Genomic DNA, 16,862 nt, shown 5'->3' with positions numbered 1-16,862 from the left:
TAGTTTATTCATTTGGGAACTCTCTGTCTTTGTCATGAAGGCATTTAGCATTATCAATTTTCCACTTAGTGTACTGCCTTCATTGTGTACCAGCGAAATTCAAAAAAATCATAGGGACATACTGTGAAAACATACTCCACTAAGTATGAAAATCTGAAAGAAATGAATGATTTTCGTGATTTATATGACCTACATAAATTAAATCAAGATGAGATTAATCACATAAATAGACCTATAACAAGTATGGAGATCCAAGCAGTTATCAAAAATCTCTCCCCCAAAAAAGCCCAGGTCCAAATGGATTCACCGCTGAATTTTACTGGACCTTCGGGGAAGAACTAACACCATTGCTTCCTAAGCATTTCCATAAAATAGGAAAATAAAAGGAATCCTACCAAACTCCTTCTACAAGGCCAGCATCACCCTGATACCAAAACCCAGGCAAAGATAGAACAAAAAGAGAAAATTACAGACCAATCTCCCTCATGAACATAGATGCAAAAATTCTCAACAAAATATTGGCAAACAAAATACAAGAATATATCAGAAAGTTATTCACCCTGACCAAGTAGGCTTTATCCCAGAGATGCAGGGATGGTTCAACATACACAAATCGATAAATGTAATATATTATATAAATTGACTGCAGGACAAAAATCACATGATCATCTCATTAGACGCAGAGAATGTATTTGACAAAATCCAATATCCCTTCATGATAAAAGTCCTACAGAGACTGGGAATAGAATGAACATATCTCAATATAATAAAGGCTATTTATGACAAGCCTACAGCCAACATATTACTAAGTGGTGAAAAACTGGAAGCTTTCCCACTAAAATCAGGAACAGAACAAGGATGTCCACTGTCCCTACTTTTACTTAATATAGTGTTGGAAGTCTTAGCCATAGCAATAAGACAAGAGACACACATAAAAGGAATACAAATTGGAAAGGAAGAGATCAAATTATCATTATTTGCAGATGACATGATTCTATACATAAAGGACCCTAAAGACTCTACCAGCAAACTGTTAGAGCTGATAAACACCTACAGCCATGTAGCAGAATACAAAATAAATACACAGAAATCAGTAGCCTTCCTATATGCTAACAACAAACACACAGAGGATGAAATCAGAGAATCACTCCCATTCACAATTGCATCCAAGAAAATAAAGTACCTTGGAATAAACCTAACCAAGGAAGTAAAGTATCTCTACAATGAAAACTATCAAAAACTCAAGTGAGAAATTGCAGAAGACACTAGGAAATGGAAAAACATCCCTTGTTCCTGGACTGGAAGAATCAATCTTACCAAAATCAATCTACACATTTAATGTAATCCCCATCAAAATTCCAATGGCATTCTTCACAGAAATAGAAAAAAAAAAAACAATCCAAAAATTCATTTGTAATCACAAAAATCCTCAAATATCTAAAATAATACTGAGAAACAAAAATAAGGCTGGTGGTATCAGCATACCTGATTTTAACCTATACTGCAGGGCCATAATAACAAAAGTAGCATGGTTCTGGCACAAAAGCAGACATGTGGATCAGTGGAACACAATAGAGGACCCAGATGTAAGCCCAGGTAGCTATAGCCACCTGATGTTCAATAAAAATGCCAAAAATACTCATTGGAGAAAAGACAGCCTTTTCAGCAAATGGTTTTGGGAAAACTGGATATATATCTGTAGAAGGATGAAAATAGATTCTTCTCTCTCTCCATGTACAAGAATTAAGTCCAAATGGACTAAAGACCTTAACATCAGACCTGGAACTGAAACTGCTAGAGGAAAATGTAGGGGAAACTCTTCAACATATTGGTCTTGGCAAAGACTTTCTGAATATAACCCCAATTGCTTAGGCAATAAAACCACAGACTAACCACTGGCTCCTCATGAAACTACAAATATTTTGTATGTAAAAAGACACTGTGAATAAAGCAAAGAGGCAACCTACATAATGGGAAAAAATCTTTGCCAGCTATACATATGATAGAGGTTAATATCTAGGATATATAAGGACTCAAAAAATTAAATAATAAGAAATCAAATAAGCCAATTACAAATAGCCTATGGAACTAAGTAGAGAGTTCTCAAAAGAATAAATACACATGGCATATATGCGTCTAAAAAAATGTTCTACATCCCTAGTCATCAGGGAAATGCAGATTAAAACTACATTGGAATTCCATCTCACTCCTATCAGATTGGCTACCATCATGAAAACAAATGACCATAAATTCTGGCAAGGATGTGGAAAAAGAGGAACCCTTCTACACTGTTGCTGGGAATGCAATCTGGTCCAGCCATTGTGGAAATCAGTGTGGAGGTTCCTAACACAGCTAAAAATTGATCCACCATATGACCCAGCTATAGCACTCCTAGGCATATATCCTAAGGACTCATCTCATTACCTTAGCAATACTTGCTCAATCATGTCTATTGCCACTCAATTCCCAATAGCTGGGAAATGGAACCAGCCAATATGTCCTTCAACTGATGAGTGGATAATGAAGATATGGTACATTTATACAATGGAGTTCTACTCAGCATTAATGAAAAAATAATTTGTGAAATTTCAGGAAAATAGATGGATCTGGAAAGGATTATACTAAGTGAGGTAACCCAGTCCCAGAAAGCCAAGCATCGCATGTTCTCTCTCGTATGTGGATCCTAGCTACAGATGATTGGGCTTCTGTGTGAGAAGGAAAAAACTCAGTAGCAGAGGCCAATAAGCTAGAAAAGAGATATAAAGGGAAGAGAAAGGAAGGGAGGGGGTACTTAATAGGATGATATTGTATATATGTAAGTAGAAGAAAAGATTAATTGGGGTAAAAAGGCCCAAAGTGAGGTCAGCGGAAGAGATCAAGTAAAGGAAATGTGGAGGGAGGGTTGTGGTGGTTTGATTCAGGTGTCCCCCATAAACTTAGGTGTTCTGAATGCTAAGTTCCCAGCTGATGGATATTTGGGAATTAATGCCTCCTGGTGGGAGTGTATTGTTGGGGGCGGGCTTATGGGCTTTATAGCCAGTTTCCCCATGCCAGTGTTTGGCACACCCTCCTGTTGCTGTGTTCCACCTTAAGTTGGCCAGGGGGTGATGTCCACCCTCTGCTCATGCCATCGTTTTCCCCTGCCATCGTGGAGCTTCCCCTCGAGCCTGTAAGCCAAATAAACCTCTTTTTCCCAGAAGCTGCTCTTGGTTGGGTGATTTCTACCAGCAATGCGAACCAGACTGCAACAGTAAAGTGGTACCGAGGAGTGGGATTGCTGCTAGACACCTGACTATGTGGCTTCAGCCGTTTGGAGCTGATTTTCAACAGGAATGTGGAAGGAGTTGAAACCTTGGCCCAAGAGATGCTTTGCAGTGCTGTAAGTACAGCTTGATGGTCTATTCTGGTCTGAGCTGCAAGACCTGAAGGCAGTAAGAACTATGGACTGTGAGGTTTGGCTTATGAGGGTGAGAAAGAACTTTTCCTGGACTGGGCTAGCAGTTTGTGTGAGAAGCTTGCTCTTATGCCCATGCCCTGAGAAGTTGTGCAGGGTTGCTTTGCGTAGAAATGAACTGGTGTGAGTAGAGGGATATGGCACAGAAAGAAAAATCTTTGGGTGAACTGTTGCCCATTCAGCTGCAACTGAGAGATTAAAACCTTTAAGACTGGGCTAGCTGACCTGCGCTGGGGCAACAAGAAGAATGTCGACTCTTTTGAAGGGGCCTGAGTGCTCAAGGACTGTCCTGTTCTTCAAAGTCTGCTTTATTCCCCCCTGGATTAACAAATTGGCACCTACCTGGTATCGTGGAGTATAAAAAATTCTGGAAAGAGGGTCATTGAATTTGCAACACGGTCTTGTGTTTTGGAAATGGCCATGGGCAATGTGAAGCGGGTTTGCTGGTTGCCTGCATAGAGACCCCATGGGGCCATGAGGATGAACCGTGGCTTGCAGTGGAGACCCAGTGGAGATGCCGGGACCATGAGATGACTGCCGAGGAGCTGCCGGCCCCGATGAAGTTTCTCAGGACTGTGAGTAGCCTAGCTGGAGGGGCGGAATTGGAATGCCAGAGACTTGTTGCTGGTTAGAATTATCGGACTTGAAGATTTGTCACTGGCTAGAGTTGCTGGACTTGAAGCTACAGATGTTTGCCCCGGTTGTTTTAAATCTTGTATTGGTTGAATGTTTCTTTGCTATGCCCAATGCCATCTATTGCAGTGTGAATATTTATTCTGTGCCATTCTGGGTTTTTTGAGGTTATATTTTGGTATTATGGCTCAGTTAAAAGATCTTGAACTATGGGGATGTATGAACATCATTGGGATTGATAAAAACTATGGGGACTTTTAAAGTCAGACTGAACGCATTGTATTTTACATCATGTATGGATATCAGTTTATGGGGGCCAGGGGCGGAATGTGGTGGTTTGATTCAGGTGTCCCCCATAAACTTAGGTGTTCTGAATGCTAAGTTCCCAGCTGATGGATATTTGGGAATTAATGCCTCCTGGTGGGAGTGTATTGTTGGGGGCGGGCTTATGGGCTTTATAGCCAGTTTCCCCATGCCAGTGTTTGGCACACCCTCCTGTTGCTGTGTTCCACCTTAAGTTGGCCAGGGGGTGATGTCCACCCTCTGCTCATGCCATCGTTTTCCCCTGCCATCGTGGAGCTTCCCCTCGAGCCTGTAAGCCAAATAAACCTCTTTTTCCCAGAAGCTGCTCTTGGTTGGGTGATTTCTACCAGCAATGCGAACCGGACTGCAACAGGAAATGTGGAGGGAGGGTTAATCAAAATCTAAGAGGATATAAATAAATCATATGAAATCCTACCTTTTTTGACAATGGAACACCTAGGAGCCATAGATTGTTGCTAGAAAATTTCATTGCCAGGGATTGGATACCTTCCAGTGAGTTGTTGACCAGGGAGGTCCCTGATGCCCCCACAATATTATAGGCCCTTGCTGAGGCCCTTGTTTTCCCAACAGAAATAGATGGTAAGACCCTTTTGCTGAAGACTCCACATACTTGGGCTGCAAAGACACTGAGAAATCCTGCTGGATCTGAGCTGATAACCTCCTCCATGTAGACCAACTGAGAGAATGCTGGAAGAAGTCATTCTGCATGCAGTTCAATGGGAGAAAGAGAAATCACCAGTGAAGACACTCAACAGTGGACACTGCAAACCTTATATTTGGCCAGCCAGGCCAAATGAGTCAATGGGTGCAATAGTGGAATGTCTATCATGGTGGAAACCAACTGCCCTCTAACTGTACTGGAGGTCCTCTCCATGGGAGGGAATACATTCCTGATACTGAAAACTTAAAACAGGGGTATTCATGAGCCCTAAGGGTGTAACATCTGCTCTCGTCTGGCTAAATGTATATACTATGCTAATAAAACTACCCAGTAAGCACTTCTGTTAATGTTCATACCCTTATATTAATGCTACTCTCACTTTTGGTAGAGAATCTTCTCTTTTCAGATGGCAGTGACCTCGGCACCTCTCAGAAGGTATCATGGTGCTGGAAAGAAGTGACCACAATGCTCAGTATTGTAATATCTCTATCACACCTTCCAAGGCTAAGGGTGTAATGTGGAAATGGTAGTGGAAAGAATGTAAGAACCAAAGGAAGGGACATACAACGTGCTCCCTCCAGACTCAAAATGGCCTGGATATCCATGATCACACAGTGCCTGACACTACCTGTACAAGACTATCATAAGAGGAGGAAAAGATCTTGACACCAAAATTAAGAGAGATTGATTGAGATGGGGAGGGGATATGATGGAGAATGTAGTTGCAAAGGGGAAAGTGGGGTAGAGTGAGGGTATTACCATGTGATTTTTTTTATAATCATTGAAGTTAATAAAAATTTGAAAAAAAAAAGAGTCTTAACTCTGGTTTGTCTTGGAGTGTTTCTTCTTTGGTCCTGACTGTTTGATGTTCTGTGGATTTTTTTGTATTTTGATGGGCCTCTCTTTTGAGAGTTTGGGAAAATTTTCTTCAATAATTTTTTGAATATATTCTCTATGCCTCTGGCCTGGATGACCTCTCCTTCTGGTATATCCATGATCCAGATGTTTGGTCATTTTAGGGTATCCCACATTTCCCTTGTATTCTGTTCACTTGATTTTTTTGAACTTTGCAAAGTTTTTGGCCTCTAGATCAATTTCTTCTCTCTTGTTTTTTGGTCAGAGGTTCTGTCTTCCACATAAGTAACTCTGTTAGTGAGGTGTTCTAGAGAGGTTTTTTATCATTTCCATTTGATTTTTCTTTTCTGTTGTGTATCATGTACATCCCTCTTTTGAGGTACAATTTCAGTTTGAGTCCTGATTTTCTTGATGCTTCCTGGAATTCATTCTTGTGTTTGATCATGTCTCCATTAAGCTTAAAATTGGTTACTGATGTTTTTCATGTTGTTGACTCACCTTCAATTCATTTATATCTCTATTGAGGCTTCTTACACTTTCTTCAATTAAGTTTGGCCTACTGTCCAAAGCTGAATGCTCTAAGAGACAATTATGCTCAATATCATTGACACAATTGTTGTTTCTTGATGGTTTGTTTCCAGTTCAGCAGTTCTTTGGATCAGAGTCACATTGGTGCTTTCATTTTGGGATTGAATTTCTGTTGATCTCTCTGTGTAGTCTCAGTGTGCCCTTGAACTCATGATAATCCTTCTATCTCTTCCTCCCAAGTGTTGAGATTAAAGGTGTGCACTACAATGCCTGGCTATCTGTTGCTATCTCTATAATTTGGTTGGAAGCTTTCATAGTTGGACTAGGAATCCTCATGGAGATCTCTGTTTTCTGACTTTCATTGGTGTTTTTGCCTTGTGGTCTACCCACCTTGGGGAAACAATTTATTTTATTGAGGGGGAAGCAAGTATTTGTAGGCTCTTCAGAGGGCAGACTGTTTTAAGTGTGAACCATATTGGTGTACAATGGGGTTATGACCACAGATGCAAATATTGTGGAGATTTCAGGTACCTCAAAGGTACATGAGGACCTGGGAGGTGGGGAACTGGGAGCTATGGTCTACTCACTCCACTTGCATATACTCTTCAGCACAGGGGTTCAGGTATTGGGGAGCCAGGATCCAGGAAGATGGAGAGCCAGAGGCAAGAAACCAGATCCTACAGTGTCCTGTGCACATGCTGACTCGGGGGAATAAGTATTTGGGTACCCAGGGGCCAATCACGTTACCAAAGCAAAAATCCTGCTTCCCAAGCCCACCCACAAGGACCAGGTCTCCCCAAGGTAGCAGTAGGGGCACTGGGACTAGGGAACTGTGAGGTGGGGAACAAACCAGGATCTCTGGCCTACTCATTTTAGGTGGGCACCTTCTGGAACAGGGGGTCCAGGAGTTAGGGACCCAGGAATTATATATATCAGAAAAAAAGGCTCAGACGTACCCATGGCCTATTCTATGATCTTACGAAGGGATCTGATGGATTAAATCTTCTAAGAGATACATTTAACCAACTATGAAACTACTTGATTTCAATATTATATTTAGAGAAAAAGACTTACATTTTAAGATTCATTGCTATATCATTAGATCCATATGACTTAAAATGTCATCGAGATTGATGGCATATCATCATGCTAAGAACTATTGAAACACTGATACTCTGGGTCTATCCAGGAATCAATTGAATAAAAAAGGATAATTGCCTTGGTAAATTAATATTATTTTCATTAACTGCTCCAGGTTATAATATTCCATAGCACTTTGATAATAAATCTTTAGTAAAAGACCCTTTCTGTGGGAGGAAAACATCTTAAAATAGACTTACCTAAATATGAAAGGAAAGCTAATATATTAAATTACGTTTAAGAGATTGTGAATGTCAATTTTGGTATAACTTGCTATGAATTTAGAGTAAGATGCCACATTTAAAATCAGCAATTATTTGAACAAAGTGAGGAATACAGTTGTATAATAATATAATCCCTATGAAGTGTTTTTTTTTTTTAAAATCCTTTATGAAATGAAATTTGCTTCTACCTCTGCTCATTTTGGCACATTTTATGTCTCATTATTTTTTCATGTGTCTTGTCTTTGATAATTTGACATATCCTTAACAATAGAGAGTTGGCTTTTCACATTTTGTATGCTGCATATTCCATGACATAATATCTGACCCATGACAGACAAATATTTTTGAAACAATAAGTGAGTAGAGAATATCATATTTTGGAAATAAACTTAAATGTGCATGTATATGAAATATTTAGGTAAGAATTAAAGTTAAATATCATTTTATTATCTTCCCAGGAAAGAATATTTATTGAATGTAAAAAAGTCATGCAGTCATTACGCTATCAAAGGAAATATACCTCATATGTCTGGCAAGACCTGAGGAGATGAACTACCCCTTGCACTTCAGCCAAGCCACAGCTGAAACCAGAGAGCAATTGAGGAGATGAGATGAGCATGAGTGCTGCTTCTCTGCTGAACCTGATAATCAGCCCCAGGGTGTAGGAGACAGACACTGAGGATACACAACACCTACCAAAGCAGAATCCAGAGGCTCCTAAGAGGTCATCACTGAAGGAGACTTAAAACACACCCACCACAGCTCAGAGAATTTTGTGGAAGAGGAGGTAAAAAGATTGTAAGAGCCACAGGTTAAGATATCACACACAGAGGCACCCTCCCCCCAAATAACTGACTACTGCTCCTACAACACATAAACCACAACCCCATAGGGAATACATGCAGCCCCACTGAGCAATGTCCCCAATGGAATGGGGACAGGCACGAAGGAAAACAGGGTGTCAACACATGAAGTATCCATATGAAATATGTTGTTAATGATAATAATCAAAGAAAAAATATAAAAAAAGAAACTTCAACTTTCAGCTGTATCTTAAACTTTGTAAGAGATTTAGCTAAAGGAAGAGGTTCTGGCAAAAATAGCCCACAAATTTCTGAAGATGATCATTCCAGAGGTGTCAACCATCCTGAAGGAAAAACAATTAAATACTTGTCAGAATGTAGGACTGATAAGACATAAGTAAAAGTTTTCAGGGTTTGGAGAGTTAAGACAGCTTAATAATTCCTACTTGATACTACAAATGGTTGACAATCATGGTAAGCCCAAGGAGGGGATGGATAAGGGGAAGCTGTCTTTTTCTTTGGGGTGAGGACCATAGGGCTTAGAGAACAAATTGGACACAGTGAGATTCATATTTTGTTTGCTTTATGGTCTATTTTAGTCCAAGTGTTGCAGTCAGGTTTGCATTGCTGGTAGAAATCATCCAACCAAGAGCAGCTTGTGGGAAAAAGAGATTTATTTTGGCTTACAGGCTCGAGGGGAAGCTCTATGATGGCAGGGGAAAACAATGGCATGAGCAGAAGGTGCACATCAGCCTCTGGCCAACACAAGGTGGACAATAGGAACAGGAAGTGTGCCAAACACTGACAAGGGAAACTGGCTATAACACCCATAGCCAGCCTGCAATAGTACACTGCCTCTAGAAGATGTTAATTCCCAAATCTCCATCAGCTGGGAACACCTAAGCATTCAGAACACCTAAGTTTATGGGAGACACCTGAATCAAACCACCATACCAAATGAGTAGGAACAAATATTTTCTTCATGTATTCCTCTTAATATGGGACTTAGGCACCAAGGAGGCTATAGAAAAATCTGAAATCTAGAAAAATGTGGGTAAATAGAAGCAATGGGAAAATAGTCCTATGTCTCTAATTTTTTGTAATCTCTCTCTTTTTGTTTAAATACTCACTATCCATAACCTTCTGAGGACAGAGACTTCTTTATGGGATATCTGGTAAAGAAAAATGAAATATTTTACTGTTATGAAATTGGTAAAAGATATCTCAACTTTATCCTAACCTAATGAATGAAATTTGGTGACATAGTTTCAGATTGGCAGGACTTTAGCTTTAGCTGTGACATTTTCCCTCCATAAATCCAATCTCCTGTGGGGGTGAGCCTGACCAAATGGCAAGCACACTGGTTCTGGAAGAGTAGAAGCAATATACATTTGAACAGGAGCCAAAGCCACGGAGCTTAATATGCTAGAGTGAGGGTGGGTAATATTATGAAAGCAGAAACATAAGCTATCTGAGTGGGCTTGCCACACTAGCATGATAGAACTGCCCTTTTTCCTGCCATGCCTACTCCACTCCTGTTTGTCACTGTTGTCACTCCTGTATCCACTGCTCTTGGCAAGCTGCAGTGCTAAGTCAGACTCAAGATGCTGTTACTAAACTACTTCTAGTACAGACATCAGGAACCAGCTGCATACTACACTGTAGATATAAATCTGACATTTGAGAGTCAATAAATTACAACATACCAGTGTTTTAAAAAATATATTTTATTTATTTATTTTAGAGGAGAGAGAGAGAGAGAGAGAGAGAGAGAAAGGGCATGCCAGGGCCTCCAGCTGCTGCAAATATACTCCAGATGCATGCTCCCTCTTGTGCATCTGGCTTATGTGGGTCCTGGAGAGTCAAACCAGGATCCTTTGGCTTTGCAGGCAAACGCCTTAACCGCTAAACCATCTCTCCATCCCCAACATACCTGTGTTGTAGCAGGAGAAGGAAGATTTGGCATCTTGTTCTGTCTTAAGGAATGAGAAAGAGTAACCATTTCACTATTGTCAGGCTCTGGGCAAGGTTATGCCCAGAAGAGCAGCCTTCTATGGTAATCTGCAGCTGCTCTGTAAATATTGCTGAGGTCACAGAGACCTGCTCATTCCAATACAGTGACGTCTGTTCACAAGTATCCTAGCACCTAGTCAATTTAGGGAACCATCACTCAGGCAATATGGGGTGCTTGAAACCAGATCTTAGCCCAGAGGTAATGCCTAGCTAGGGTTTTATTTCACTGTGTTTAAATTCACTCAGTGCAGTAACTAAAATAGACTTGCAAGTAAATGGCCAAGGTGAAGAAACATGCTGAAAACTTATATTCTAGGAGTTCTATTGAGATCACTGCAGCACCAAGCACACACTCCTAGACAGTCAGAAGAAAACAGGAGAAAGTCAGAGACAAGATCTGGTCTTATATGAGGGCAAGAGAGAGACTTCCATTGCACAATTATTTATTTTTTTCAAAAAGTAAATCATCAAGCACAGTGAACTTCTCACTGCAGCCATTTCCATACCTTTCAATAAGCTCTGTTTCCCTCTGCTCATTTTCCACTTGTACAAAAGAAAGACACATGATTAGTTAAATTTTCATATCTTAATATTAGTAAATATTACTTAATAAAAGTAAAGATTAGTAAATATGGGCCCCTCAGGAAATGTGTCCGATTGACAGAAACTATGGAAGAGAAAAGTCAAAATGTGAGTGATATGCGGAAATATTGGTGATCCCTCTGATGCCACTCAGATATTTTCCACACATCCTCAGCTAACCCAGTATTTCCAGCTTCCAAAAGTTATAAATTTCCTATGTAAACTGACAAAAACAAAGTAAGCTTAGAATTTTACTGAGCTAAATTTGAAAATCAAAATCTACACTTATGCTAGGCGTGGTGGTGCACACCTTTAATCCCAGCACTCAGCACTTTGGAGACAGAGGAAGGAGGATTGGCATGAATTCAAGGCCACCCTGAGATTACATAGTGGATTCCAGGTCAGCCTGAGCTAGAGTGAAACCCTACCTCAAAACAACCCCCCCAAAATCTACATTTATAAATTGATATAATCTACCAAGGAGCTGGTTAATGGGTTCAACAGATGCAAAAGAATAGCATGAAAAGGAACTCTAGTCTGATTTATTTCTTGTTTCTTTGAAGTATGACTAAACTATGACTCAGCCTCCTACCCAGTGTTCCATAGAACTGTTAACCCCTGGAGTTAACATTCAGTAAGGATCTGAGGAAAACAGAAAGGGGCAGAAATGTGACAGGTGCAGGCCCATTTCTTCTCTTACAGCACCCTTAGTCCTTCAAGGGTAGGTACAGGTCACAGCTGCCTCATTTGCACTCTGTCATTAAGGCAGTGGGGCCAGGCTATAAAAGGCAAGCTTCTTTTGAAGGGAGCTCAGACAAATGTCAGTTCATTTTTCTTTCTGTTTCATGAGTTTAGGAGTCACACCTAAAAAATGTTGCACAGTGACAATTTAAAAACAACAAAAGCATTTTTAAAACAAAACTGACGCACATTTGGTCAAAAAAGATATAAGCTTCCTGCTATTTTTAAATGAACTGTCCTGTACTGTTATTTTATTTCGTTGGTGTTGGAGCTGGTATTTTCAGTCTCTATTGTTTTAATGAGGGTGCACATGAGCTGAGGACTCTAGGTTTTAATCTGAGACTTCATTTTCAAGCTGCTGAATTTACCAAGAGGAGTCTTTGATTATGAAGGTGATTAAAGAAGCCTCTACATGCTGTTAGATGGGAAGAAACAGCTGATTCCCAGAGCCAAGCCTGGGTCACTTCAGGCTGAAGTAATTCATCTCCAGAAAGACATGGCATGTCAGTCATGGTAAGGGTAATTTTGAAGATAAAGGGAATTCCCATGACTGAGCAGTGAGAGGGGCTTACTTGGAGCATGGGAAATCCAAAAACAGATTAGAAACAAAAGGGGCTATAGGCCCACAATGAACAGGTGGTCATTCTCCACTGTGTGTGGAGGAGATGATGCCAGAGTAAAAGATGCCTCGCAATAATGTAGAGCTAATGTCACATTAACAGGACTTCAGCCATCCACTCTGTTTAAATATTTATTTTTCTTAGAAACTACCAAGATGTTTCTTTCTTTGTTCACTTTTCAGCCCTGTGTGTGTGTGCATGTGCATGTGCGTGTGTGTGTGTGTGTATGTGTGTATAGTAGGGTCAGTTTCCCCAAAAAACAAAAACAGTGAAGACCAAGATCCTTATAATAGGAGGAAAGGATAATGATATCAAAATTAAAAAAAGAGGTTAAAGGAGAGAGGGAGGGGATATGGTGGAGAGTGGATTTGTGAAGGGGAAAGTGGGGGAAGGGAGGAAATTATCTTGGTTGATTGTAAGTATGAAAGTTGACAATAACAATTCCAAAAAAAGAAGAGAAGAAGAAATAATAATAAAAAAACTACAGTAATGAAGAAGGAAGAAACTTGTGCCCAGATACTTTGGAATACTGTAGTCATTCCCATCTATGTTTTACATTTTACATTTACATTGAATTTTGTACAATTGTAGAAAATACAATTGTTGAAGTGATTTTCTAGTTATTTTCCAAATAATATAGCTAGACCATCTGGTAGATCTATGTTTACTGCTTTGAGGAACTTCCATACCATCCTATCTCCAGAATGACTATGCTAATTTACATTTTCAATAATAATATATGAGTCCTATTTAATCTAAATCCTTGCTGGCATTTGTTATTATTATTTGTTTGATAATAGCCATTATCTCTGTGGTGAGATGATATCTGTAGTTTTAATTTGTATTTCCAAGATGCCTGATAATATCAAACATTTTAATATATCATTTTTATATTTATTTGTTGACAAGCATGTGTTCAGATAATTTTTCATTTTTAAATTGTAATATTTGCATTTTTCTGCTTTTGAGTTATTAATATATTCTAGCTATTAATCTGTTATCAAATTAATATTCTGAAAATATTTTCTCCCATTCTATAAACTTGTTTCTTCCCCCTTTTTATTTTCTGTCCAGAAGATTTTTAGTTGTATAATGTATTCACATCTATAATATTTTTCCTTTTGTTTCATATGCATTTGAGGTCCAAAAAATCTTGCCTGTACTAATGTTTAAAATGTTACCCCTACATTTTTTTTCTAGTAGTTTCAGGTCTTAGGTTTATAGGTCTTGGAGTCACTACTGGTTGTTTGTTTGTTTGTTTTTGTTTTTGTATTTGTTTTTTACAGGCTAATAACTTAGGGTCAAAGTTTCAGTATTCTGCATGTGCATGTTCTGTTTCCCAAGTGTAAACTATTAAAGAGGCTGATCTTTCTCTAAGGGATGTTCTTGGTACCTTTGTTAAGAATCACTTGGCTGTGGCTTTATGTGGGGACTTTCTATTATCTTTCTGTTTCATTGATCCCTCTGTTTTTTACCAGTACCATGCTGTTTGGGGTTTTTATGGTTCTATAATTTGTCTTGAAATTCAGTATTGCAATGCACCCAGTCCCCCACCCAAATTCCTTTGTCTATTCCAGGTCCTGCTTCTGGAAAATATATAAGCCTACTTTAAGACTCTTTACAAACATTATGTATTTAACCCTTGGCCTATGCTGAAAAGTATTTTCTCTCCTTTATACTTCTGCAAGATTTTGATTGCAAAGAAGTATACATTAGAAATTGGTGGTTTATTTCATTCTGTTAAGATGCTGAGTTCTTTAATGCAAAATCTGTGTTATAATCACTCAATATGTTATCAGCCCTAGCAACATAATGTTGACCAGTTATCATCAACTCATAATGTGTTTGTTGGTTAATTTAAATGCATTTTGTGTAATAAGTCACTTGTGAAAAAATTATTTTAGGATAAGACTCATAAATTCTTTTATAACACAAAATTACATTAATTAATATTTCTGAAGTTAAAATATGCACAGTCATGCTACATAGTATACATGCAAACTAAAACATAAGGGGTAGTTGGGTTACATTTTCCTCCTGTAAATAAAAACATGTTTGCTCAGAGTATATTGGAAAAAAAGTTGTATAGTGGGCTGGACCAATGGCTTAGTGGTTAAGGCACTCACCTGTGAAGCCTCTCTCCAGACCTCATGTTTGCCAGACACACAAAAGTGAGGCAAGCACAAGGTTGCACCTGACCACTAGGTGGCACAAGTGCCTGGAGTTCGATTTCAGTTGCTGAGGTCCTGGCATGCCAATTCTCTCTCTCTCAAAAAAAAAAAAAGTTGAATAGTATTTAAGCATAGTATATATTTCTCAGTACAAAAGTTTTCACTTGTAAAAGATAGGAAATTTATTAATGAGAAAAGAGGATTAGACTTTACTTTCTTCTAGGTGTTTGGTTTAACATTTTTATTTTGCTACATCAGATATGAATGAAGTTAGAAAGTTAAAACTGAAAGTGAAAAACTGTTAAATTTTTGTATCCAGCATATACACAATAATATTAAATATACATGTGATGTTAACATATAATCAACAGAGCAGCCAAAGATAAGCCACAAGGTGACTCTAAGATGACCCTTGTAAAGTAGTAACTATAACTGAAATTTCACTGATGAACACCTCCCAATGTCAGGACTAACTCTGCAGAATCACCTTCATTAATCTCCTTATCTTCTTACATTTTGGAGCTGATATATAGTTTTTCCTTGTTTTGGATAAATCCAGAGGAAAGAATGATGCATTTTCATTAAAATGTAAATTGTGGTTAGCCATCAAGAGGCATAAAGAAGATTCTTTTGAAAGAGTTTAAGACAACAAAGTAGATATTGTACAGACAAAGTGACCATGCAATTTATCTAGTCTTTGACAATTTTATGAGTAAACAGTGATGGGGTTGATTACAATGGCTTAACAGGAATACATGGAAACTTCCCTATTCAAACAGGAACATCTGCTCCGATATTTAGTGTTCCTGATAAAGTAGAAAATGAAGGCTACTTAGTATAAATTCTAAGAAAAGTACAAGTAAAACAGAAGAAAGACAAAATCTACACTTTAAACTTCCTATAAGCTAACTTTCATATCAAGAGATTTGTGGTAGCTTAAAGTTTCTCTAAGGTGAAAAGGTTTGAATCCAACACAATGTTTTACAGCTTTGCTGAAGAGAAAGTATAACAATATTCACTAGGTGTGTTCAAGATATACATGTCTATTCTCCATTTCATTAAAACATTTAATATTCAAAATTCTTGCAGCTAGGCCTGCACATACCTTTAATCCCAGAACTTGAGAGGCAGGGATAGGAAGATAATTTAAGTTCAAGGCCAGCCTGGGACTACAGAGTGAATTCCAGGTCACTCTGGGCTAGAGTGAGACCCTACCTCAAAGTAAACAAACAAATCATTGTATTTTTACTGAGTGAGGAGATAGCAATATCAGACTTAAAAATCCAAACAGAGTAAGTGTTCATCTAGGTAGAAATGACATTCAATGGGATAGTGAGATATCTGAGCAGGTAAGAGGGCTTGTCATACAAGCATGAGAGTCGGAAAGGACCTCAGATAGATACCTAGAACCCATGTAAAAACCTGGGAATGGCTACACATGCTTGTATCTCCAGTCCTGTGGGATACAGAAACAGGACAATCACTGCAACTCCCTGAACAGCCAGTCGGGCTGAAAATAGAAGCCCAGGTTCAATGATAGACTATGTCTCAAAGAAACAACATGGGAGATCAGTAGAGGAGAACACAGGCATTCTATTCTGCCTCTTCACCTGGGTGCATCTTCACACACACACACAGTTGTGCATACACTATACAAACATACCACAGCGCATACACTCACTACAAATGCACACCAACATACCACACAACACATACCAGATACAAACATACAAAAAAGTAAAAGGATTGATATTCAAAGATGTCCAAGGCAAATACTTGGGTGTAATACTTTTAGGGAGCATGTGGAATGGCTAGGCAGCTTAGGGATGTCAGGACCCCAAAGTGTATAGCTTTTTCTTGGCTAAATTCAGGAATTTTCCTTGGATGTATAGGGGAAAATCTGGATGATTACACTTTACTACAGGTCAGAAACATCAGAAAGGTCTTTTATTTCCTTATCTTTATTAAGGAGTCCTTCCACTCCCTTCCTAGAAGGCCCTTCCTAGAGAATTATTTCTGGGAAGATGGCCCTTTTCCAGAAATACTGAGCCCAGACACCTGACATCTGGATTAACTGGCTAGGCCAGCAGTCCATCCACACAACTCACATAAA

This window comes from Jaculus jaculus, chromosome X, assembly GCF_020740685.1.
Source record: "Jaculus jaculus isolate mJacJac1 chromosome X, mJacJac1.mat.Y.cur, whole genome shotgun sequence".
Taxonomy (NCBI): Eukaryota; Metazoa; Chordata; class Mammalia; order Rodentia; family Dipodidae; genus Jaculus; species Jaculus jaculus.
This window is presented reverse-complemented; position numbering follows the sequence as displayed.